Here is a 26,733-nt window from a genome sequence, read left to right as displayed (position 1 = left end):
CATTTATGGGGTTCTCTGTGGTTGCAGAAGGGGGCTTGCCCTGGGCCTGCGGGCAGGGATTTACTCTCTCTATTGTCTGGAACAAGATAGACTTGCTTGGGGCAGCCTCTGCTCAGCCGTCAAGCCCCCAGAGCCAGTGAGCCTGGGTTTGAACCCTCCAGGGCAGAGGTGGGCCTCCGGGTCTGAAGGACGGTCCTTGGGTCAGGGCCGCGAGGAGGTATCTTAGACTGGTTTTGTTTGGCCTCAGGTTAATCGTGTAACCGCTGAATTTTAGATCCTCTGATAGTGTCACCCTCTGTTTTCTTGATTTTTTTTTTTTCACAGAGGGGGAAATGAGACCCCGAGGTGGGCTAGCCCCAGGTCCCAAAGCTAGTTAGCAAGGGACGGAAGCCTAGACCCCAGTTCAGCATCGCACAGACTTTTGATGGGCCGGGAGACCAGCTTTCTGAATAGTGAGAGCCGCTCTGGGTAACAGAAGCAATCAGGGAGAACCTGTGCGCACTGTATTCTGTGAATCTGGCAAAACCCACCCCACTGCACGTTTACAGAGAGGGGACAAAGCCAAGATTGAGGGACTCTGAGCACAGCTGTCCCTGGGTAGAATACCCCAGTGTTCCAGGTCATTCCTGGCGGAACAGGACGCCCCGCGGCTGTTTTCCACTGCGCAAGTGAGGGCCAGTCTGGAAGACACCTTGAAGCAGGAATGCCTGAGGGACAGAGGAGACCTCTGCACATCCAGAGGTGGCTGTGGTGTCGGCATCTCAGTGTTTTTCCATGGCCGTGTGCTTTGAGATCTGGGAAAGCCTGGCATAACCGGGGCCTGACCCTCAGCTTCCGGGCGAGGAAACTGTAGGCCTAAGAGACTAAGGGAGTGGCCTGGCCAGGTCCTTTTTGCCCACAGTGGCCGGCAAGGGCCAGCGTCACAGAACCTCGGAGTGAGGAGAAACCTCAGATTGGCCTCTTCCCTCGAAGCAGGGATGCCCCGCCACAGCAGGGACCTAGCAGGCTGCTTTCGTTGTGAGCGTTGGCCTGTCACAGCCAGGACACCAGGCAGGTGTATCCGGGTGCATCCCGTCAGGGGGAACCATTATGTTCACATCACTCTAAGGCAAAATTTTAAAATGCAAAAACTAGGGGCATCTGGGTGGCTGAGTCAGTTAAGCGTCCAACTTGGGCTCAGGTCATGATCTCACGGTTCATGGGTTCTAGCCCTGCGTCGGGCTCTGTGCTGACAGCTCGGAGCCTGGAGCCTGCTTGGGATTGTGTCTCCCTCTCTCTCTGCCCCTCCCCCACTCATGCTCTGTGTGTGTCTCTCTCTTTCTCTCAAAACTAAATAACCATTAAAAAAAAATTTTTTAGTGCAAAAACTAACACTCTTACCCCCACTCCCACCCCCACACCCTAAGATACGCCCTGGCATTTATTCTCAACATAATTTTTCTGTAGCTTCGTAAAAACGACCCTTTGTAAGCACCAGCCAATCAATAGATCATTGGGAAGAGCATTTCCTGCCAGAGAAAACTGGTGGAGCCATAACACAGCGAATGCAAACTTCCCTCCTCGTACCTTCGTTCAGCAGGAAGGAAACTTAAAGCAAATAGCACGGTGAGACTGTCCTGATAAACGTACCTTCAAAGCAGCACGAAACAATTGGATGGAGAATCCAACAGGAAAGATTTTAGTATACATGTCTGGGAGGGAAACTTGTTTTTTTTTTTTTTTTTATAAGCCCTTCACTAAAATTTCCTTGGACAGAGACACTAGAGTTTTCAGCAAGCAACAGATGGGAAGGAGAATTTAATTGTACATTAGCCTCTGTTGGTAATTGGTGTTGGGGAAAATGTCACTGATATTCTGTCTCTCCCTCTGTCTCTCTTTTTTTTAGTTCTCCTTTTATAATTTATTTCATTTCATTTCGTTTCGTTTTGTTTTGTTTTGTTTTGTTTTGTTTCTTTTGAGATAGAGAGCATGAGCGGGGGATCCAAAACAGGTTCTGCGCTGACAGCAGCCAGCCTGATGCAGGGCTCGAACTCATGAACTGTGAGATCATGACCTGAGCCGAAGTCAGACGCTCAACCAACTAAGCCACCCAGGCGCCCTTATTTTATATTTTTTTATTGAAGTATAGTTGGGGTGCTGAACACAATGTTACATTAGTTTTAGGTGTGCAACACAGTGACCGGACAAAGTCTCATGCCATGCTCTCCACACATGTAGCTCCCATCTGTCACCACACGTCACTACTACAGTACCACTGACATACTCCCTGTGCTGTACCCTACATCCCCATGACTCATCCACTCCCAGACTGGAAGCCTGTGCTTCCCATCCCCCATCACCCGTTTGGCCCACCCTTCCACACCCCTCCCCTCTGGCAACCACCAGTTTGTTCTCTGTACTTATGGGTCTAGTTTTGCTTCTGTTTGTTCGTTCATCTGCTTTTTTTTAGATTCCACGCATACGTGAAATCCCATGGTATTTGTCTTTCTCTGTCTGACTTGTTTCACTTAGCATAACACCCTCTAGGACCATTCGTGTCGTTGCAAATACAAGATCTCATTCTTTTCTATGGCTCAGTAATATTTCATTGTACTTCTTCATCCATTCATCTATCGATGGACACTTAGGCTGCTTCCATATCTTGGCTATTGTAAATAATGCTGCAATAAACATGCATCTTTTTGAATTAGTATTTTTGTTTCCTTTGGGTAAATACACTGTTTTCTACGGTGGCTTCTCCAATTTACATTTCCACCAACAGTGCACAAGGGTTCCCTTTCCACACCCTCACCAACACTTGTTTCTTGCGTTTTTTTATCTTAGCCATTCTGACAGGTGTAAGGTGATAACCTCATTGTGATTTTGATTTGCATTTCCCTGATGACGAATGACGTTGAGCATCTTTTCATGTGTCTCTTGGCCATCTGGATGTCTTTGGAACAATGTCTATTCTCTGACCACTTTTTTTTTTTTTTTTTTTTTAAAGAAATTTTTAACGTTTATTTATTTTTTTGGGACAGAGAGAGACAGAGCATGAACGGGGGAGGGGCAGAGAGAGAGTGAGACACAGAATCAGAAACAGGCTCCAGGCTCTGAGCCATCAGCCCAGAGCCCGACGCGGGGCTCGAACTCACGGACCGCGAGATCGTGACCTGGCTGAAGTCGGACGCTCAACCGACTGCGCCACCCAGGCGCCCCTCTCTGACCACTTTTTAATTGGATTATTTGTGGGTTTTTTGGTGTTGGGTTGTGAAAGTTCTTTATATATTTTGGATGTTAAAATTTACCAGGGGCGCCTGGGTGGCTCAGCTGGTTAAGCGTCCGACTTCGGCTCAGGTCATGATCTCACGGTTCATGGGATTGAGCTCCACGTCGGGCTCTGTGCTGACAGCTTGGAGTCTGGAGCCTGCTTCGGATTCTGTGTCTCCCTCTCTCTCCGCCCTTCGCCTGCTCACACTCTGTCTCTCCCTCTCAAAAATAAATAAACATTAAAAAAGCTTATCAGATATATCATTTGCAGATATCTTCCCCCATTCAGTACGTTGTCTTTTCACTTTGTTGATGGTTTCCTTCGCTGTGCAGAAGTTTTTTATGTTGGTGTAGTCCCAATAGTTTGTTTTTGCTTTTGTTTTCCTTGCCTTAGGAGACATACCCAGAAGAATGTGGCCAAGGCTGATCTCAAAGAGATTACTGCCCGTGTTTTCTTGTAGGAGTTTTATGCTTTCAGGTCTCACAGTTAGGTCTGTACTCCATTTTGAGTTGACTTTCGTGTGTGGTGTAAGAAAGTGGTCCAATTTGATTCTTTTGCGTGTAGGGGTCTAGTTTTCCCAGTACCATTTGTGGAAGAAACTGTTGTTCTCCCCATTGTATATTTTTGTCTCCTTTGTCATGATGTTCTCTTTTTTTACAAATGCTCCCTAGAAACGAAATGCTTCCTTGGGCGTTTCATGTTAATGAAGGTAGAAAATGGTCACAGGTTTTATGCCGGTCCCTGCAAAGTTTACAGCCCCCTCTCCCTGTTGTTCCATAGTCTACTGTTCCTCGTCTGCAGGTGGTAGGATCAGAAGAAGGGATGTTCTGGGTAGAAATGAGGACATAACTGACAGGAAATCTCAAGTGTCAGAGGGAGTTTGAACATTATCCCTCTCCTACAGGCAACCAGGAGTGTTTTGAGTAGGCAGGGAACCGGGTGAAGCAGTATCCCAGGAAGATGTCACCTTCCGCAGGCTGTCGAATGGGTTAAGTGGGAGAAGAGGCAACGTCCGAAGCAGGAGGTGTGGTCCAGAGGCCACGCGTGAGTGAGGGCGATGGAGCAGACCACAGCTTGGAGTGAGGAGGACAGGTTTGGAAACCAAATAAAGCCTCATTCAAATCCAGGCTGTTCCCTTTGCTAATATCACGCGACCTTGAGTAGCTTACTTAGCCTAGTGCTTTGGCTTCCTCGTTCATAAACACAGAGAAAACCCCAAATCTCTCCGGGGCACACCGCGAGAACGGCAGGAAGCACGCTAAGGGCCTGGTGTGCGGTCCCCGAAATGTCACACATCCTCCGATAAACCGAGCTTTTCGTTACTGTTACTGTTACCGTGTCGTTTGTGACATTAGATGAGACCTTAGCATGATCTCTTAATATTGGTAACAATAGTAAAAATGTCCCTCAAATGCACCCGCCTCCAATCTACTTTTTCCCATCAGCTCGCAGTCAGAGAGAAACTCGCACAGGTTGTGCCTGTCCAGCCCTGGTTACTGCTAACATGGCTTCCTCGGGTTAAGCATGGAACCTTCTACTGCCAATGGCTCGGTCCTCCTGACTCTGCAAGGGTGTCCTGGAAGACATGGAGACAGAGGCCGAGCAGCCCCTACTGAAGAGCAGGGTCCCAAACCAGGGGTTAGGCCCCGGCCCCCCGCCCCCTAGGAGAAGCCGTGTGCCAGCCTCGCTGGCTAGATAACTCAGGGACTCCTGGTTTTCGCCTGGGGCAGAAGGATAAAATTGTAGGTTTCACAGATATTTGGTGGGGGGGGGGGTGTCCCATGTCCATTCGGAGACGGGGATGTGGCTTTTTTGTGGAGTAATGTGCCGGCTCTCCCAGGTTATCATTGGTGGATGCTAGGCGTCCAGGGGATGTACCTGCAAACAGAAGCCGCAGGATGGGGCCAGGCGTTCTCTCGGCCACCATTTACACAGCGAGGCCTGCTGAGGGCGAGGCTCAGACACTGCGGGAGCACAGGTCACCATCTGTGCTCCGTCCTAGGCCAGCCTGTAAAGGGGAAGGGAAATAACTACAGCAGAGGCTCAGTGACAGGAGAGGCTCCAGGACCAGTCTCGGGATACAGACCGGAAGCCAGATTTCCTCCCCTCCCCCTCTTTGTTGAAGCTCAGTAGTGAAGTTCTTTGAACTTTCAGGTTCCTCATCTGTGAAAGTGGTACTGAAATACCTAACTGTCCAACTCACAGTGAGTTGTTTTTTTTCCCCAACGTTTTATTTATTTTTGAGACAGAGAGAGAGCACAAGCAGGGGTGGGACAGAGAGAGAGGGAGACACAGAATCCGAAGCAGGCTCCAGGCTCTGAGCTGCCAGCACAGAGCCCCACACGGGGCTCGAACTCACCAACCGCGAGATCATGACCTGAGCTGAAGTCGGACGCTCAACCGACTGAGCCACTCAGGCGCCCCAAGTCACAATGATTTCTGAAATGTGTCTCGAATACGGTGGGCTTTCAAGAAATTATAGGTATAAATTTGTGACTCACAGTGATTATTATGATAGAGGGAATGGAGGAGGCCTTATAGGGAAGGAGTGCCTGCAGGGGCCAGAGAGTCTTAGTAGAGAAGGTGACCTTTGAACTGACTCTCAAATAAGGTTTTGTTTTTTGTTGTTGTTGTTGTTGTTTTAAGTTTGGTTATTTATTTTGAGAGAGAGAGAGAGCATGCAAGCAGGAGAGGGGCAGAGGAAGAAGGAGAGAGAGAATCCCAAGCAGTCTCAGTGCTGCAGCGTGGAGCCTGATGCAGGGCTCAAACCCATGACTCTTGAGATCATGACCTGAGCTGAGATCAAGAGTCGGACGTTCAACCGACTGAGCCAAATAAGATTTTTAATCTCAAGTGCACGGGCTTCTGTGGAGTTCAGGTTAGAGGCCTCGGAGAGCGTGTGAAGCGTCTAAAATTGTATCCCAAACTCCATGTTGTACGCAGATAGATGTAGGTTTGAAGGATGAGGATCCACAGCGTTCAGTATAGTTTCAAAAGGATTACTGACCATCTCAATTGTTAAGAACCACCTACGCTTGTCTGTAGCAAAACCAGAAGTTTGCCAGGAAGAGCATTTCAGACTGAGCAAGCCGTTTACCAAGAAATGCAAACACGGGGTAGAAGCCACATGCCTTCACGGACACGCGGCTCGTGCCATCCCCCAGAGTGCCGTGCTCAGAAGGGTCTTGCGCTCGGTTTAAAGGTTGGCTGTCACTGCCTTGACCTCCTTAATGATGTTTTAGCAAGAGGCTCTGCATTTTCAGTCTACACTGGGCCTGGAAAATTAGGGGACCCGTCTAGAGAAGAAGCATGGCAATTTTCAAAGAATTCACAGTTGGTGGCACTTGCAGGCTGGAGGACAATGTTGGGGGACGAGCTTAAAAGAGTAAAGAGGGCCGTGTGAAGGATCTAATATTCAAGCTAAGAAATTTAGGAATTTCTTGGGGCACCTGGGTGGCTCAGTCGGTTGAGCGTCCGACTTCGGCTCAGGTCACGATCTCACGGATCGTGGGTTCGAGCCCTGCGTCAGGCTCTGTGCTGACGGCTCAGAGCCTGGAGCCTGCTTCAGATTCTGTGTCTCCCTCTCTCTCGGCTCCTCCCCTGCTCATACTCTGTCTCTCTCTCAACAATAAATAAAGATTTTTTAAAAAATAAAAAAGAAATCTAGAAATTTCTCTATCAGTGTGCAGACATGGAAGGATTTTAAAAGCGAAATGAGGTGGCATTTTACCGTTAAAATATTACTCTGGTGCTAATATATACTCTGATGGAAGATGAACTGGGAATTAACAATTGTGGACAGTGAGGTCAATGAGGCAGCTGCCCTGGTGATCCAGGTAGGAAATAGAACGGTAACCGTGGGAAAGGGGGCAAGAGATGGGTCAGGACCAGCAGTGAGACCAGTGCTCACAAGAGGCCAGCACGGCTTTTCAGACCCAGCTGAGGAGGCCCAGTTTTGAAAGAAAGACGATTAATTGGGCTTGCGACCACGTTGGGGTATGTCCGGCTGTTCTAGGTCAGGAGGTCTACCGGGCAGCCGATGTTTACAGAAAGGGTGAGCGGTGGACAGTGGGCGCCAGGGAGGGAGATGTGAGACGGAGGTGGGCAGCTTTGAACTCTCAGCCGTGGGGCAGCCCTGGCTTGCAGAGACCCCGGGGAATGAGGACCAAGGGACCGGGGCCAGAACCCCAGACGCACCAGGGAGGGGAAGGATCTGCTGTGCGGCAACAGCCCGAGGGGCTCCAGGGCCTCCAGATGCGTGCAGGGTCGCGGTTCACCGGTCAAGGCTGAAGTGAGGCGAGACCGGAAGCGGAAGTGAGCCCCACAGGTCTAGTTGTTCGGCGGTTGCTGCTGATCAATAGCAAGCAAGGCCTCAGAAATGCAACCAAGGGGCGCCTGGGTGGCGCAGTCGGTTAAGCGTCCGACTTCAGCCAGGTCACGATCTCGCGGTCCGGGAGTTTGAGCCCCGCGTCGGGCTCTGGGATGATGGCTCAGAGCCTGGAGCCTGTTTCCGATTCTGTGTCTCCCTCTCTCTCTGCCCCTCCCCCGTTCATGCTCTGTCTCTCTCTGTCCCAAAAATAAATAAATGTTGAAAAAAAAATTTTTTTTAATAAAAAATAAAAAAAGAAATGCAACCAAGCCCCAGTGAGAGGTGAGAGAGAGACAGATCCGCTTTCAGGAGGGCTGGTGCAGAGAGAAGGAAAGAGCGCACGCTCGGAAGGGCACAGCCCCCGGAAGTGGTTGTTGGTGACTTGATTTGGGAGAAACTGGGGCGGGTTCCTAAGATGAGGTGAAGGAAGCAGGGAGTGAAGGGTGGTACCTACAGAAGAGAGAGGGGTGGCTCCTGCAGGGGGAGGAGGATGGCACCTGTAGAGGAGGGGGTGACTCCTGCAGAATAGGGAGGGTGGCACCTGCAGGGGATGGGGACATGTCACAGCTCCAAGGCAGGAAGGGTCCTAGAGTGAGGAGGAGGAGTTAAGCTGCTTCTTCTGAGCCCAGAATAGGGAACAAAAATGTGGACAACTCGTGGGGCCAGAGATGAGGGGAGACCACGCGATGTGGCTCCCTCTGTTGTCTCCCTAGACGCTGCCTGGGCACCTGCAGGGAAGAGGCAGCACAGTAGGCTTTCGGGAAGAAGGTCCTCAGCAGGGACAAGAGCGGAAGTGCTGGTACTAACTGAGAATGTGGCCGAGGTGGGGAATAATCCCACGATTTTCTTCAGGAGCACTCCACGGCCTTTTTGTACCGCGTGTCCCTGCTACTCGGAAAGTAGCCGTGGAGCGTGCAGGATTCTTACAAGAAGGGACGTTCTGGTATCACTTGTGTACTTAAAAGTGAGTAAACGAACAGGAGCGGCGGTGGGAAACCAGGGAGAGACTGCAGCCAAAACACGGCAAATCACACCATTTTAGAATCGGAAAGACCTTCAAGATGGAGTTGCAACGGTCTCAATAACTAGATTAAAAACAGAGTCTTTGTCTGGAAGATGCCGGGGGCCCGTCCACACTGCCAGCGACCCAGCCGGTCACAGCTTTTATCTGTCTTGCCTTGGATTGGAACTCTCCGGGAAACTCAGCAGCTGTCTCAGAAGTCGGTGGAGATATTCAGGACTTCTCTCCGCTCTTCTGAACGATCACGACGGTCTCTTTCCAGGAAAGAGCCCCCGCCTTACCGCACCCCGAGAGCGAGGACTGTGAGCCACTGCTCATGTTGTGCCTTTTGCCTCAAAAAGCTTCTGGTCACCTGAAATAGATGCTGTTTCGGGACAGACTTTCCACGCCCCAGGTAATTATTTCTTTACGAGGCCTCAGGCTCGGAGCGTCAGAACCACGGGAGGTGAGGAGGTCCTGCAGGAGACTTCCCGTTTCTTACATTTTCTTTGCATGAGGCTGGAAGTGAGGGCCGCACAGAGGCCTGGTCTGCTCTGGATGGGATCTGGATCCCGCATCAGGGGGAAGGAGCCTCCCGGCGGGCGCCCTGCAGACAGGAAGCCTGCCCAACTCTCCTAGGCTTGCAAAGCAGCACAGTATTTGTTCAGAGGTTCTTGGCCTCAGGCCTAAGGGCAGAGCTGCCAACAGAGGCGTTTTTCCCAGAAGCCCTTGGAAGGAGCACAATCCAAGCTTGTCTCTAGAACAGTCAGGCAGCAACCCCTCCCTGGCTGCCCAGACCCCGACTCATGGCTGGGGTGGCCTCAGCGGACTCGGGGAGGCGCTACGTCTCGCTCTGTGAAAATGCAGATATTCTGGACGGAACCGTTCATCGATCCCTTCTCCCATTCCTGCGGCAAAGCAGTCATTCAGCATATTTGTGTCCGGCCCGTGCGGGACACTGGGGAACGGAGTCTGCAGAGAAGTGGTTAGAAACTTGGACACCGAGTGGACTACCCTCCCTCGCTAAGCCCCTTTCCTTCTTGTTAGATTCTGTTTCTAAAACCTCAGCCCAATTCAGAGGCGATGCTCATTACACAAAATCCCTTTCGCCGATTTCTTTGCACACACTGGCTTCCTGCAGCCCCCGACCTCTCTCAGGATCCATATCTCCTCTTCCTGGATGGCCTTCCTTCATTCTTTCGGACAGTCTGTAGGGTCATAAACTGTTGTAGCTGGGCAAGTCCCAAAATGTCTATGTTACTCTTAACATCAACTGGGAGGTGGACCGAAAATAAATTTCTGAGATCAAAGAGGATTTCTTCATCACCTTGGTGATGTCATCGCATTATCTCCTCACAGGCCAGGGTGGCTGATAGCCATCAGCCCAATTCCCGTTCCTTCGTAGGTGATCTGTCTGTTTTCCTTTGGTGGCTTTCAGAGTTTCTCTTTAATCTGAACTACGACATGTCTAGAGTTTTTTGTTTGGTTTTATTCTTCTCGAGACTGACCGGAAGCTTCGGTAGGACATTCTGTGGACATTCTTTGGTAGGACATTCTTCTGGTGGGACGTTCTTTGGTCCTTATGTCTGTAATCTCCCCCTCTCCATTCCTTCCTGGAAATCCTGTCAAGGGAACGGTAGAACTTCTGTATCCTTCCTCTGTGACTCTTAACTTCCGTGTAATGGAGTCCCCTTATGCTCTTCTCTTAGGCTGCCGTGTGAGAGGATGCTTCAGTAAAATCTTCTAGGACCTGAATTCCCTCTTCAGCCCTGCACAATCTTATATTTAGCCTGACTACTGACTTTTTCATATGAAACTTGCATTTTTTTACTTCAGAGATTTTTAAAAATTGGTTCTCTTTTCAATAACAGATTTTTTAATTTTTCTTAATGTTTATTTTTGAGACAGAGAGAGAGAGCAAGCAGGGGAGGGGCAGAGAGAGGGGGACAGAGGATCTGAAGCGGGCTCTGCACTGACAGCAGGGAGCCCTATGCGGGGCTCGAACTCAGGAACCACGAGATCGTGACCTGAGCCTAAGTTGGACGCTCAACTGACCGAGCCACCCAGGCTCCCCTTTAATAACAGTTTTTAAAATAACTTACTGTTTTTGTTTATTGGATGTGATCCCACCCTTTCAGATACTGACAATATTAACTGTGCTTGTTCTAAAGTCCTCTTTTTACCGTGCTAACTCTGTTTCCCAGAGCTCGCTGTCTTCTATTTCTTGTTTCTCTTTCATAGTGTTGGTGTTTTTCAGGGGTTTGGTGACGGGAGGGGTTCCTCCAGGCTGCAGCACCCCCCCCCCACCACCTGTGCCAGTGGGCACTTCGGTTTCACAGCGGTCATCGTCATTTTCTGTCACACAATACTCCCTTCTCTTCAAGAGTGACTGTGTACATACTTGATGATCTGTATCTTTTCCATCATTTCTATGTATTGAAGCAAGAAGGGGAGATTTCAGTGTGAGTGCACCCCACCTTTTTGAAACAAAGTCCATCAAAGGTTTGGGGGGTCTTTTCATCATAGGATTTCAAGCTGAGGAGGGAGTCATCAGCTATGTGTTTGTAGAAAAGTGTCCAGCTGGTAGGTATTGGTGATGGACTTGAGATAGTCACCAAGTCCTAAAGTGGGAAGTTGTGGCAGTGGCCTAAGTAAAAAAATGACAGTGGCCTGAATGAAGGCTGTGCCTGTGGGGCTGGAGAGACAGCCCAAAACTGAACAGACCAAAAACTGTACAAATAACTGAACTGGGAGCCTGGTTGGGAAGGCAGTGGGGAGGGGGATCGTATGACAAATGTCAGGTTTCAGACTCAGCCAGAAAGACAAATGGTGATGCCATTCTCTGAGAAAAAAACAGAAGGAAAAACAACGTTGAGAGCTGAGATCTGTTTGCGACTTACCAAGGTTGAGTTTGAGGTGTCTATGGGACGCCCATCTGTGAAGGTCTAACTGGCAGTTGGGAAGAAGGGCCTGAGGCAGAGGGGAATTTAGGAACCACTGGTACACAGATAATAATCGAAATCCTCAATATGGAGTCAGTCAACCAGGGAGAATGTGTAGTGACAGGAGGACACAGGAGACAAACTCGGGTCACACACCACCGCTCGGTTCGGGATTCAAGGAAGAAGGTGGAAAGGCTTGGCTCAAAGACCAGAATGTGACGCTGAAGAATTCAAGGAAGGAGGGGGTTCAGGAGGGAGTGACCAACACATCAGCGATGCAGATAGAACATGCCTGATAAGGACTGAAAAGAAGTATCGCGTTGGGCAGCTACAAGCCATCGGCACCCTTAACAAGCAGTCATAGTGCATTTTGGGAAGTAAAACCGACTTTCAGTGAGTTAAGTAGGCAATGGAAGGTGAAACCAGAGAAAACAAAGGAAAGATCCTCTTCCCAGCATCTGGATATGAAGAGAAAAGAGAGATGGAGCTAGAAGGCCAGAGGGAGAAGACAGGGCTGGGGGGGAGGGGCGGGGGGGGAGGGACTAGAGCATGTTTCTAGGCTTCTGGGAAGGTGGGGTGAAGATCTAAGAGATATGAGGAATAATGGAGCAGGGCACCCGGGAGGTTGTGGAGATGCAGCTGTGAGTGAAGGTCTAGGAATTCGCCTTGGGAAGAGAAAGGGACAGCTCTCCATCCGAGATGAAGTCGGGAGAATTAATGCGCATGAGTCGATGGTGGGAGGACCGCCGAGCAGCAACACCCCACTCTCTCGGGCTGCTCTGTGAGGAGAGGCCGGACCTCCATGCTTCCCACCATCTCTCCCAACCACTTCTCCCTGCTCCTTCAAAACGCCCGGCTCTTCCAAAGCTGGTTCTTTCCTCCTGCTGGATGAGCCACCCCTGCACCCAGCCAAGGTCGGCTCCCCCTTGGCTGTTTCCCTCTGCCCTGCAATCACTTCCTGTGGGATTGCCACGGCACTAAAGCAGCCCAGATGTGCATGACCGTCAGATCCAGCTCGAGCCCTGACTGTCCCCCTTACTCCAGACTCACACATCTAGCTGCTGGATGTCTAGTGAATAGTTCAAGCATAGTACAGCCAAGGAAGAATTCCCGATTTCCCGTTCCCTCACAACCGGTCTTCCCCTAGTTGTCCATGACCCCTCACTTCCTGTCTTTCCCACATTCAGTCCATCCACATATCCTATCAGTGCAACTTGAGGATGTATTCCTAATGGATCTCTTCTCCATCTCTTCTGACATGTCCCTGGGCCAAGCCCCCATCTCTTGCCTAGACTATTACAGCAGCATCCTAACTCCTCTGTGCTTTCTCTCTGTCCTTTCTGCAACCCACTGGCTACATGGCAGTACCTTACCTTTTGAAGTATGAATCAAGGGCGCCTGAGTGGCTCAGTCGGTTGAGGGTCCATCTCTTGATTTCGGCTCAGGTCATGATGTCACAGTTTGTGGGTTTGAGCCCCACATGGGCTCTGTGCTGACTGCACAGAGCCTGCTTGGGGTTCTCTCTCTTTGCTTCTCTCTCTGTCTCTCAAAATAAAATTTAAAATATAAATAGGTAAATAAAATCTATCTGTAAAAAAATTCTAGGGGCTTCTCCCAGTCCCACTTGGAATAAAATCTAGACTTCATACCATGGGTTACAAAACAACATGACCTAGCCCCTGCCTACTTTTCCAGACCTAATTCTTGCTACTTTCCCCTCACCCCTCCGCCTAGAATGCCCTCCCCTTGAACTGTGAAGAAGTGGACCTTTTGTGCATTCAGAGCTGAGATTAAACGTTACCTTCTCCCAGAGGCCTTCTAAGACCACCCGATGTAAAATGGCCGCCCATCACTCTCCTTGATTACTTTTCACTGTCAGTTTTTTCAGTGTGTGTCTGTTTGCCTGTTTGTTGTCTGGCAAGAGCATCCAACAAGAATAGAAGCTTCATTAAGATCAGAAACCTTCGGGGCGCCTGGGTGGCGCAGTCGGTTAAGCGTCCGACTTCAGCCAGGTCACGATCTCGCGGTCCGTGAGTTCGAGCTCCGCGTCGGGCTCTGGGCTGACGGCTCGGAGCCCGGAGCCTGTTTCCGATTCTGTGTCTCCCTCTCTCTCTGCCCCTCCCCCGTTCATGCTCTGTCTCTCTCTGTCCCAAAAATAAAATAAACGTTGAAAAAAAAAATTTAAGATCAGAAACCTTAGCCTAATGCACTACTGTAACCACAGCATCTGGAAATGAATCTGGGACATAGTAGGTACTTCCTAAATATTTGTTGAATGAAGACAAGATCATCTGTTTTGAGTCGGAAAGGGGTGGAAAAGGAAAGAAACACGAGAAGGATTTGGGTAGCATTTGAAGGGCAACGAGGTAGGCAGTGAGTAAAGGAAAATTAAAAGGTTGCTAAACCATCCAGTAGTGCTAAGGAACTGAAGTTGGGCCCTCCGCTTGGCAATGACACCCACCCACCCTGCTGTGTGATTTTTCTTTCACAGGGCTCAGGGGTCCTGGAATAAGAGTGAAAAAAAAAAAAAAAAAAAAAAACAGATGGTTCCTAATTTCTTCATTTGCAAAATGCAAGTGTGAAAGTAGATAACCTTCAGGGTCCCTCCAGCTTTAAAAAAAAAAAAAAAATCTGTGACAATTCCAATATACTCAGGAAGCTGGGTTTAAAAAAAAAAAATCTTTTGTTAAATGAGTAATCCGTGGTTCCCTATGTATTGCCTTGAAGTTTTGAGTTTTACACAGTTTTCTTGATAGAATATCCAGTTATGCTTATGGGTACACTTCCCCCGCTTTACTGGTGTATAATTGACAATGAAAAATTGTATAGATTTAAGATGCACAACGTGACAATTTCATGTGCACCTTGTGAAACTGTCACCACCGTGAAGCTAATTAGCAGATTTCAAGTCTGCAATGCAAGGCTGCAAACTCTGGTCACGTGGTTGTATGTGGGCACACTTTTTAAATGTTTTCTCAGGCATTCTAGGCGCCGGTGAGCTTACTTGTGTTTTCACTTTGACTTAGCATGGATACACTTCATTTTCCCTCTCAATCATCCAAAGTCCTGAAGGGCACAGGCTGCGCTTGAACTCTTTGCATCCCTCTTCCCCCAAGATCACGAGGACAGAGCCACTCTGACGACTGACACTCAGTAAAGAGAGGCTGATTACGCCAGAACCCATTAGGAGAAGAAGTGCTAGAAGGGGCAGGGGCCCAGGGGATGCTGGGTTATACAAATGGAGGGTATCTCAAGCCAGAAGCCTTGGCACAGGAGAAGCTTAAGGTTGCAGATTAAGAGACAGTGTTTGATGGAGCTGCTGGAGGGCTGCCCGGACTGTGCCCCGGATGCAGAGGGAACAAGTACTCAGAACACCAGGCAAGTGTGTGTTATACAATTAAACAGAACTCTTCTATTTTCCAGTGTTACTGTGTATGTATGCACGTATCATACAACATGCGTAGAATTCATACACTCTCGTATCTTTCACGGATTCATTCACTAGATATTTATTAAACATCTATAACACGTTAAGACACCTTGGGAAAGGCTAAGGAGAATACAAAACAATGGAATACAGATCCTGCTTTCAAAAAGCAAAAGCTAGGGGTGCCTGGGTGGCTTGGTTGGTTGAGCGTCCGACTTCGGCTCAGGTCATGATCTCACGGTCCGTGGGTTCGAGCCCCGCATCGGGCTCTGCGCTGACAGCTCAGAGCCTGGAGCCTGTTTCAGATCCTGCGTCTCCCTCTTTCTCTGCCCCTCCCCTGTTCATGCTCTGTCTCTCTCTGTCTCAAAAATAAATAAACATTAAAAAAAAAAAAAAAGCAAAAGCTAACAGGAGGAAGAGAGACGTACACCCACGAGAATACACAGCAGGATGTGACACGCTTGGGAGGTTCAAAGGGAGAGTCCACCTTTGGTCAGGAAGGGACACCGGGACGGACTTCATGGCGGAGTGTGTTTGTGCTGAGCCCTGAATGGGAGCACGGATGGAGCAAGGGGATGAAAAGCTTACACAGAAAAGGGCTTGGACTTTTCACAAGTGTCCGCGTAGAGTGTAAAACTGGGAGGAGCAATGAACAATTTTTAATTTCACTTTGATGTCAGACCCTTTTGGCGAATGGAGATTGAGCTGCTTGTACCCCAGATGCATTTCTGCGGTGGATGAAATGGAGGCCCAGACTGGCCTTTTGTGAGTCTCACAAATCACCAATGTAAGTGCATCATTTCATCATAGTATTACTTAAAAATGTCAAACATGAACACAAACTCTGATGATCGTAAATCTTATGCTACACGAAAATCGCGAATAATTCACAAACACAATCACAAAGCATGTAAGTCAGACGAACAGCTTTAATTGTCATAGCTGATGTTGTTTTGCTGAAACAAAATCACTCTTCACACGAGAACACGGTACAGATCGCCGCTGCCTGGCACGTCCTGGCCGCTGCTGTGAGTCGTTCTCCCACTGCTGCTCTGGTCCAGCTGCTCAGTGTCTTTATTTGAACAGGGTGAGGCACAGGGTCCCTTGACGTTAGCCTTCACATACTGTGAATGAGTCGTTCCTAGGTTCAGTACACCTCTCTCTTTGAATTAGCCTGGAAACGTCCAAGTCCCCTCTGTGCCTTGATAGTCAGGATCTCCCTAGGAGGTAGAGCGCACACTCAACCTGGGTAATCTGAGGAGGATTTATTACAAGGAGGCTATTTAAAGGTGTGGGCAGGGTGCCTGGGGACCTGGGGGGTGGTGGGTAGAGTGACGGAGGAGCTGCTGGGGTCAAGAGAAGCTGGGGCAGGGATTTCAATCCAGGGATGGGGACAGTGACCAGGACAGAAGGAGGGAGTCAAGTAGAGAAGTCGCCTTGAGAGGAGATGTGGCCTTTGGTCTCCGGGCACAGATGGCCAGGGACAAGCTTGAGGGGAGAGAGCTTGAGGGGAGAGAGGTAACAAGCTTGAGGGGAGAGAGGTAACCCGGCCCCTGTCCTCTTCCTCTTCTTCCAGGGCTCCCCATTGGCCGAACCAGACCAGACAGCCAAGAGACAAGGGAGCCTCTTGATACAGTCCATGCAGGTCAAGGTCTCCAGGGCAAGGAGCAGACGCTGGGTGCTAGGGAGGGAGAAGGGCAACTAGAAGATATTTGATAGCATGACACGTATGCCCGAGTGTTGTGTAACGACACTCAGTTTTGAAGTGATCATCTGATGACTTAGAAAATGTCAGAGGCGGAGCACCTGGGTAGTTCAGTCAGATAAGCAGCTGACTCTTGATCTTGGCTCAGGTGATGATCTCACAGTTCCCGAGTTTGAGCCCCACATCAGGCTCCATGCGGAAAGGAAAGGAAAGGGAAGGGGAGGGGAGGGGAGGGGAGGGGAGGGAAGGGCGAAGGAAAGATGGAAAGAAGGAAGGAGGGAAAAGAAAATGTATTGTTTTTCCAAACAAAAATAAAAAATTATAAAATTCTCATGGAGCTTTTTCACACTCCCAAGAACATACCCATATTCCTGCAGGAGCTCAGCCTCAAAGCTCCAAGTTTGATCCTTTATAACTTGGAAGATTCTTGGAGGATCCTAGAATGTAAGCTCAGTGGGAATAAGGAGCGACGTCCATTTTATTCCTCCCCGTGTATTCACTGTGTTCCACGACCTTCCAAGCAAAGTCCAAGCTCCTCTAGTTTTCTCAAGCCTCGTACCATCTGACCGCCGCTTACCCTTCTTGTTTCATTCCCCCCAAAAGGCTGACTCTTTTCCTTCAAATATACCACTTCCTCTACATGAACACTTCCCTGCCTCCACTCCCACCCTGGCCAACCCAGCTCTTCACACCAGGGACCCTCCTCACACTCTAGGTCTTGGCTTAAATGTCATCTCTTCGTGAAGGCCTCCCCCAGCCACCCTTTCCAGGTGGTCCGCCGGTGTCTGTCTCTGTCTCTGTGCCCTGCCACAGTGAGACAAATACCTGTGGGTTACACAGCACATCGGTTTGGTCCGTTTTGAATGATGCGGCCAGGCTTTGCTTTATCTCTTACTGCCGTCCGCCAGTGATTACTTGATCCCCAGTTACCCATCTGCTTGCAAGACTGCCCTCCCTCCCTGCTACTTTGTAATCAGAGGAAGTCTCTTCTGCCCGCACACTACTCGAAGGACAGACCCCCTCTCGTGCCAAAGATGAACTAGAAGCAGTTTCTTTGTTTTCTAAGATGGCCTTTAAATGTGTATTTTATGGGTGGATAAGACACAGAAAGCAAGCCTGAACCAGGGCAATGTCAGAGGTGAGGTGTCCAAGGACACTGGAAGTAGAATCGTCAGGCTGGGTCGCTGGGGTGGAGGCTGGCGTCGTTGAGGAGTGAGGCCAGGTTTTTAGTCTGTGGGGCTGTGCGGATGATGATACCCACGGTGGAATCAGCAAGGGAGGCGAGACCGCACCAGATGGTTGGGGGAGCCATGGGGAAACCCAAGCCCCAAGTCCCTTTCTGCTCATGCGACTCCAGACAAGAGAACCATTCACATCATCTGCCAAGAAGACTGTATACTCTATGGACTGGACTCTCCTCCTCTAGGCTATTCAGATAGTATTGTGACTTGAGATAGTCCTGAGACTTGTAAAAAGATCAGGTCCATTTGAAGAATGCCATTCAATTACCACATTTGGGTTTAAAACATCCTCCTTCTCTCTCTCTCTCTCTCTCTCTCTCTCTCTCGTTCTCTCTCTCTCTCTCTCAAATGTTAATGCCCCAGGGAGGAAAGAGGAGGATGCCTAGGCAAGGAGGAGAGTTCTGACTTACCGTTTCTCCCACTCCAGGGTGTGGAGCGCCGGAGAGGAGCCCAGCCTTTGTGTGGACCTCCACACAAAGGACATTGGATAAAGGACATCGGATAAAGGAACTCACGTCGCATTACAAGGTGGACTTTGCCTGGAGACCCTCAGTGCCGTTGAAGGGGGCTGTCCGAGGGGCGACGGGGACGTTAACTTCCAGGTAGGTGTCTCAACCCCTTTAGAAATGTTGGCTGAGACAGAAACTAGACACACCCTCGAGGGATTTCATAGTCGGGTATGAAACCCTCAAGGACACATTTAAGGAAAATGAAAAACTGATTCTACTTGTGATTCCCTCACCAGCACCTCTCTCCTTTACAAGGAAATTGCTGTGTTCTGATGGGATTTTTGTTTTAATGGCGAGACGAAACCGTAATCCTCATTTTCCAGAGACCCCTGTGGACACTGCGAACAAGGAATCACAGGGGATGGGGCAGTCCCAGTGGGTTCTTCATGTTGGAATTGTCTGCTTACTCCTGCCTTCCCATTTTTAATTAAAAATAGCTTTATTTGCCTATTACTTCATTCTATGATTAGATTTTTATGTGTTCAACTTAGAAAGAAGTGTAAATACAATAGACACCACGAAGAGAATGAGAATTGCCATTACTTACGAGATAATCGGTATTTACAACGTGGGGTGTATTTTTACTCTCACTTCTCACCGCGTCTATAAACATTTGTTTGTAAAGGAGAAAAGAAGAAGATAGTGGTTTATTCTCATATTGAAACCTAGGGTTGGTTTTTTTTTTTTTTCACTCGCATTATCTATTGATTGCCACGTATTAAAAAATCCTTCTGCACATTTTTCTATTGGTTGCTTGGTGTCCTGCCCCATTTAATCCATCTCCCAGGGTTGAAAATTAGTATTTTTTTCTAACTTTTCTACGTCACAGTGACTCCACCATAACCACTTGGAATATCTTTGTCAGTAGACCTTTGTATACATTCTTTTTTTTTTTAAGTTTATTTATTATTTTGAGAGGCAGACAGAGAGAGAGAGAGAGAGAGAGAGAGAGAGAAAGTGCGGGAGGAGCAGAAAGAGCCCTAAGCAGGCTCCACACAGAACCCCATGCGGGGCTCAAACCTACGGAACCGTAACATGCATTCCCTGAGCCGGAACCAAGAGTTGGCCGCATGACCAACTGAGCCACCCAGGCGCCCCTCTTTTTATACATTCCTATTTATTTCTTCAGGATAATTTTTTACAAACAGCCCTTTTGAATCAAAAGACATGCACATTGGGGGGCGCCCGACACTCCCCTTTGTCTTCAGAAAGGCTGCCAAACACCAGCAGCACAAACACGCGTTATTTCTCTGCGACTTCGCAAACACCAGCTGTTTTAGTTTGAAGGTTCTGGAGACATAGCAGCTCAGTGCCTCGCTCTGCATGCCCCTCGCTGCTGGTTTCTGTCTGTTTCTCTTCTTTTGCGACATCACTGCTCACAAGAGGCGGCACCACGGGGCAGTCAGGGACCGCCTGGCTCCACTTCTGTCTCACTCAGCAGCTGTCCGATCTCGAACGAGGAAACTGCACCTCAGTTTCTGTGTCCGCAAAACGGGATAGCATGGAGCTCAGAGAGGCACTGCAAGAATTCAGTGAGTTTGATGCAAATCCCCCCAGCTCAAGATAAGCACTTCTGTTAGCTGTTGTTTGCCCATGAAATAAACAGATGTAGAAGAGTAATATACGAGGGGCCCCCGGGTGGCTCAGCGGGTTAAGTGTCAGACTCTTGATTTCGGCTCACGTCACGATCTTGCGGTTTGTGAGTTCAGGCTCCGCCTTGAGCCCCGCATCGGGCTCCTGGCTGACAGTGCAGAGCCTGCTTGGGACATTCTCTCTCCTTGTCTCTCTGGCCCACCCCCCCCCCCCGCTCTCTCTTCTCTCTGTTTCTCTCTCATAATAAATAAATAAATACACTTTGAAAATAAAAATAAAAAAGAATATACCTTTGCGGTGCCTGGCTGGCTCGATCAGCAGGGCACGTGGCTCTCGATCTCAGGATCATGAGTTCAAGCCCCACATCGGGCATGGGGACTACTTAAAATAAAAATTAAAAAACAATACTACACCTTTATCATATACTTTGCAAGTATTTTTCCTTCATTTTTTTTAGAATTTTTCATAATAAAGTCTTTTTTTGAGAGGTTTGACGGGAATAGGGAAGAAGGTCTTTAAAATGACACCTTTTTTTTTTTTTTTTTCAAATGTCATCACTGTTAGTTTAATATTTGTGTCTCCTAAAGGATTTGGGCAGGAGAATTCAAGATTTACATCTGGAATTTTTTTCCTAGTTGGGGGTGGGAGCGATGTTCCTGACCCTAAGCAGACTCAGTACAGCACTTACTCTTTTCCTATGACGTTCCTTCATCAGAGCAGAGAACGCTTACAGGGACTGGTATCTATCTTCAACAATGGTGTGGAAGGAAAAAGGAAGTTGACTCTGAACGCAGGGGTTTGGGTCCACCCCCCGACCCCGCCCAGTTGAAAATCCATGTGGAGCTTTTGAGGCCACCAGAATGGAACTACTAATAGCCTACTGTTGACCGAAAGCCTTACTGATAACATAATGCATAAATATCTTATATGTTATTTGTATTATATACTGTCTTCTTACTAGAAAGTAAGCTAGAGGAAGAAATGTTTGTAAGAAAATCATGAGGAAGAGAAAGTACAGTTATAGTGCTGGATTTTATAGTGTTTATAAGGAAAAAAATCTGCATGTAAGTGGACCCATGCAGTTCAAAATCATGTTGTTCATGGTCAACTGTAGTTGCTTTTACCATTCCAAAGGGTAAAAGTTACCAGGATGTAAGTTTAGGCTTAATCTAAGAAAGAACTTTTTAACCACCAACATGGGCTGCCTGGGAGGCAGTGATCCACCTGAATAGGTGAATTCAAGCACAGATTGAACACGGAGCAGAGGCAAAAGCCTGGATTAGATGAACGAGAGGTCTTCTCGTAATTTAAGACTTATTTCCCCCACAATTCAATCTGTGCACCAATATTCCTGGCTCTTAAATGCCTAATCAGAAGCTGTATTAGCCCTCTCTGGTCTCCCCTTTCCACAAGACTGCCAGACTCCCCACCAATTTCCCAGGGAGTGGGGATGTCCAAGAGAAGTGGGGAGCACTGATTTTCCTTTACCCCTTTGTACCTGGCCACATTGATCCAAGTCTGGTCTCCCTAAGTCAAAGTTTTCCCCATTATCCCAAAGAGCTCCTTTCCTATCACTGTTGAAGCTCAGTGATTTCAGTATCTGCCTGAAAAAAAAAAAAATGCCCAGAAATAACAAGCCAAGTAATTTATTTGCAGGAATGTTCAGAAAGATTCATTGGAATAGTTCCATCCCATGTAGGTCACATGTCACATTCCATGTAGGTGTTGATAGAAATCCCAGGCCCTAGATAGTGTTCTCTACATATGTGGAATTAGGATAACCTGAGAGTAAATGTGGAGTCACTTCTAAAACCTCACGATTGTGAGTTCCAGGTGGGGTCATGTTCTACTGTAACCCACCCTGACTTTCAGGGCCTACACCATGATAACTGTAGCTTGCTATTTCTTCAGTTATCTGTAACCCCGAAAAATGGGGGCGCTTGGCTGGCTCAGTTGGTGGAGTGTGCAACTCTTTTTTTTTTTAATTGTTTGTTTGTTTGTTTGTTTATTGAGAGAGAGACAGGGAGCAAGCAGGGGAGGGGCAGAGAGAGAGAGGGAGACACAGAATCCGAAGCAGGCTCCAGGCTCCCAGCTGTCAGCACAGAGCCCGATGCGGGGCTCAAACTCACGAACTGTGAGATCATGACCTGAGCCCAAAGTCGGACGCTTAACCGACTGAGCCACCCAGGCGCCCCATCGACTCTTGCTTGATCTCAGCGTTGTGAGTTCGAGCTCCACGTTGGGTGTAGAGATTACTTTAAAACAAAATAAATAAATCTTTTAAAATAAAGTAAAAAAATAAAACCCCTAAGAATGGACACCAACTCAAGGAATGGATTGCCTTAAAATCAAGTCCTGGGAAGACCTTTTATCCCAACTGCTTAAGAAATGGGGTGATTCGATTGGAAGCCACAGTGAGGCAGATGGTGAGGCGGCTGGATGCAGAATTGGAAAGGAGCCCGTGGGGGAGGCAATGGTGGAAAATCGTTGGCCCTCATGACCTTCCCACACACAGCCACCACGAGGTCCTGGCCAGGCAGCCCCTCCTCCGCTTCACATTCATATTGTCAAGTCCCTTCTGTAAGTTTCTTTTTCCTTTATTTTAATCTGATCATCTAACAGTAAAATGTAGTTAGGAAGGGACGAAGCAAACAACACTCCTCCCAGAGCTCGGGGTCCTCAGGGAGCATCGTACAAATGTAAATTGTCATCCTCTTAACCACAATCAGCACTACAGCCCAGAGCCCCCAGCCCCCCAGGGTGGCCCTTCCTCCGTAAACAAGAGGATACAAACCCAGAAATGTTTCTTGAGTAACCAGAAACAGTCAAGGACAAGAATCTCTTGGAAAACTTCACCCTCAGCCAGTGGCATCCAGGCCGGGCCTGGGCTCCTCCTCTGCTGGCCTGTGTCACTCACACCCCCAGGCGGCCATCTTGCCAGTTGAGAATAATTAGCCTTTGATTAGTGCTGGTTGTGTTTTCATCCACTCCATCTCCAAATTCCTGTAATTTCCATTTCATCCAATTAGTATATTTTGGCCCATTCTCTTCCAGCAGGCTGAGAACAGAGACATCACCCACAGAAATAACAGCCTGATTTCTAATAAATCAGGTGACACAGCTATTTAGGGTGAGCTCCAGCTGCATTTTCCCAAGACCTTCAAACTTTGGTTCATCTAAGATTCTGGTTCTATCCTGAAAGGAATGCCATCTCAAGAAAGAGATTACCTTAAATCGAGTTTCTGGGAAGAATATTTTGATAGAGCTATCACGTTCTAATTCTAGTTAAGGTGTTGAATGATATATGCATGGATAGCCTTCCATTTTACGAGCATCCCCCCCCCCCCCCGCAATGCTTACACCATTGTTGGGGAGACAGAGGGACCTTCAGTGTTTTATCAAAGTGTGAACTGCACAACACGGGTCCTGTGAGCTCTTCCCCCAAAATAAGTTCCCCATGGCAAGAAGTTTTACACGTGAAGGAGCCTCAGCTTCATTTAATCCAGTATTTCCCAAACTTACTCAATGGGGAAACCTTTTGTGAAGGCAGCACTTAGCCAGGTACAGAGTTGACACTCAGTAAACATCTGTCAAATGAATAACAGAATTTTCCAAAGAATAACACACTGAGAGATGCTGCTTTAAACCAAAGGCTATGTAGTACGGGAATATTAAATTTAGAATTGAGGAGATATATTTTTGGATAGGTGACCCTTACTATGTGTACCCGTAGCCAACCCTGCTTTGAGGTGGCCTTGGTTCCATGAGTGTCAACTCCTTGAGGGACGAGATTGTGTCTTTTCATCCTTTTATCTATTCCTAGCATGGAGCAGAGTGCCCAGTGCCTAGTAGGCACGCTTAATAAATGCTGGAGGGAATTAATAAGTAATTAATGCTTCGAGGATGAATAAATTAACAAATAAATATCACCATTAGTGTGAGACTCTCCCACCTAAGAAAGGAGTTCTTCTGAGGAATTCTTAGAAGTCATCTCGTCCAGCCCTTAATCTATAGTTGAAGGAGCTGAGGCCAATAGAGAATTCAGTGATTTGTCCGAGATCACACACTGAAATAGTCATAAATGTGCATTATGATTACTCTTTTGAAAATAATACCTAATGCTGCACCAGTAATCCAACCAGCTTGGGTTGTTTTAGACTATATGCTGATACTATCCTCCTTATAGTTAGCCAACTTCTTCAATTAAGCAAATACCACATGCAGGCACCATTGTTAACTTACCGCGAAAATACCAACAATTCTATTACAAATACGTTTAATATTATTAGCTCCAAGGGGCACCTGGGTGGTTCAGTCAGTTAAGCGTCTGACTTCCGCCCAGGTCATGATCTTGTGGATTGTGAGTTCAGGACCCTCATCAGGCTCTCTGCTGATGGCTCAGAGCCTGGAGCCTGCTTCGGATTCTGTGTCTCCCTCTCTCTCTCTCTGCCCCTCCCCCTCATGCTCTGTCTTTCTCTTTCTTTCTCTCTCTCTCCAAAATAAATAAACATAAAAAAATTTTTTTTAATACTGTTAGCTCCAAGAAAAGAAATGTTCAAATATCTGAGAGATGTTTAACTTTGGTACAATCACTGTAATAATCAGATTATCCGGGGAGTTTTTCCCTTCAATATTTCTTACATTTTATAGAAGTTTTTTTTTTTTTTTTAACTTCTCTTTAAATCCTTTGAAAGCTCAGAAGAACTCACATCTATTCCCTTCTGAAATGTACTTATTCTTCAGGGAATGGTGGGAGGTTTGTTTTGCTACCAGAAGGATGAATGATTCTTGACAAACTTCTGGCCTTTTCCTGGTGAAAGCTGAAGCTGGATAATTGGTTTGGCCAGTGGAGTATTGAGCTGGTCTACAGAAGGCCTAAGGGACTCTCTCTAACCTGTCTATCCCACTCTTCTTACCTTCACACTTGCCAAATCCAAATAAATAAGAGACCAGGTGATGTAATTTTAGGAGCAACAAATTGGCCATTATGTCCAAAAATATTTCCTCACTATCTCCCTCAGTTACTAAATTGTACAATAGGATTTTAATAATTTGGATGAAAGTTTTGGCCACACCTTCCAGTTCACAAAATATCATGGTGTGTGGACATTTATAATAGCGATTAACAGAACAAGGTTTGAGCTAGACAGTTAAGGGTTGGGGGGCACCCAGGTGGCCCAGTTGGTTAAGCACCCAACTTCAGCTCAGGTCACAATTTCATGTCCGTGGGTTCGAGCCCCACGTCGGGCTCTGTGCCGACAGCTCGGGGCCTGGAGCTGCTTCGGATTCTGGGTCTCCCTCTCTCTCTGCCCCTCCCCCACTCGCACTCTGTCTCTCGAAAATAAATAAAATGTTAAAACATTTTTTTTAAAGAGTTGGTGTTCCAGCTTTGCCATTTGTTAGACGCAGAGCTCTAAACACATGATGTGAGCCTTTATTTCCTAGCTTGTAAGAAACGGGAATGAGACAGTATCCACCTCAAATGAATATTGTGAAGACCTACAAATACAGAAATGCGTGTAAAATGATTAACGTGTGCCTGGCTCTGTAAGTAGTAGTGACTGTAATATGAATCATTGTCTCTTTCTGTCACCTTATTTTGCCAAATGGAGAAAGGGAAACAGCATTCAAAACTCCCAACTCCACCCATTTTCATGTTTGCCAACCTCGAGGACAAGCAGAGAACCAAGATCTTTTGATCTTGGTCAAAATGTGAGACTCAACTGTGAAAGGGTGTGCGGGGTGCCAGGACGAGTGAGAGGGCCGCAGAGAGCAGGGGTAGCAAGTTCTCAAGACACATTTCAAGAACGAAAGACAGACGTCACCAACCCTCCAATTTTGCTGAGGGTCTGCTCGGGCTACCTCGATATATGACTATTTTCTAATCGTTCGAGCCCATCAAGGGTCAGTGAAGACAATCCATTACCCGTTATTAACGTCAAAAATCAATAGATCTATGGCACCGAGTTTATGCCTGTAGAGACTGCTTATCTTTCAGATTCCTTCAATTACTATTGATTAAATGGGACCAGAGCACATTTACTATGTCGACTGCATACCAGGCACTGTGCTGCTTTCCGGGAACACCAAACGAACAAGCCGTGACTGTGCCCTCACAGGGTCACACCAAGGATGAGACCGATCCACGAACAAGTCACCGCAATGTGACAGGGTGCGTGCGCACTGTAAGGGGGACAGGAGCAAAGAAGTGTAGCGAAAGGGAAGAAGAGAGGTCCCGTCTTTTCCTGAGCGCTTGGCGGAGACGGATGACTCCTGGGAGCATCTAGGTGAATCAGAAGCTGGTCCCGGTGAAGACAGAGGAGAGTCATTATTGGAAGAGAGGGAAGAAGGGCCCTCAGAACAGGCTGGGTAGCCATGCTGAAGACCCATGCCCTGGCACCGGCTTGCTCAGCTGTGACACTAAGTCGCGGTGTGACCTTAGACAAATTACTGTGTGTCATCATGCCTTGGCTTCTTCATCTGCAAAACAGGAACGATAAAGGGTCTACTTCATGGGGTATTTTATGAGATATAAAGTGCTCAGAGTAGCGCCTCTACGGAAGATCCTTACAAATGGAAACCATTATCATCCACAAGTGAGCATACGATGCAGTCTGAATCCAGCCCAGCAGTAGTTGGAACAAATAAAAGTAACAGTTATATAAGTAAACAAAACAAAATGACAACAAACAGCAAC

General features: G+C 47.8%; 1 protein-coding gene across 2 annotated transcripts in view; it reads left to right on the top strand.

The window, feature by feature from the left end:
- Window positions 1-26,733, top strand: part of XRCC2 (X-ray repair cross complementing 2) — a 154,703-nt gene that overhangs the window by 78,457 nt on the left and 49,513 nt on the right. For both annotated transcript variants that reach the window (XR_005787198.1, XR_005787197.1), the window contains exon 3: window positions 18,362-18,536. The gene's annotated coding sequence lies outside the window, so the exon portion shown is untranslated. The remainder of the gene's footprint in view (window positions 1-18,361; window positions 18,537-26,733) is intronic.

This window comes from Herpailurus yagouaroundi, unplaced genomic scaffold (assembly GCF_014898765.1).
Source record: "Herpailurus yagouaroundi ecotype Mexico unplaced genomic scaffold, PumYag 483, whole genome shotgun sequence".
In the NCBI taxonomy this organism is placed as follows: domain Eukaryota; kingdom Metazoa; phylum Chordata; class Mammalia; order Carnivora; family Felidae; genus Herpailurus; species Herpailurus yagouaroundi.
Note: the sequence above shows the minus strand (reverse complement) of the source record. Positions and strands in the feature narration are given on the sequence as shown.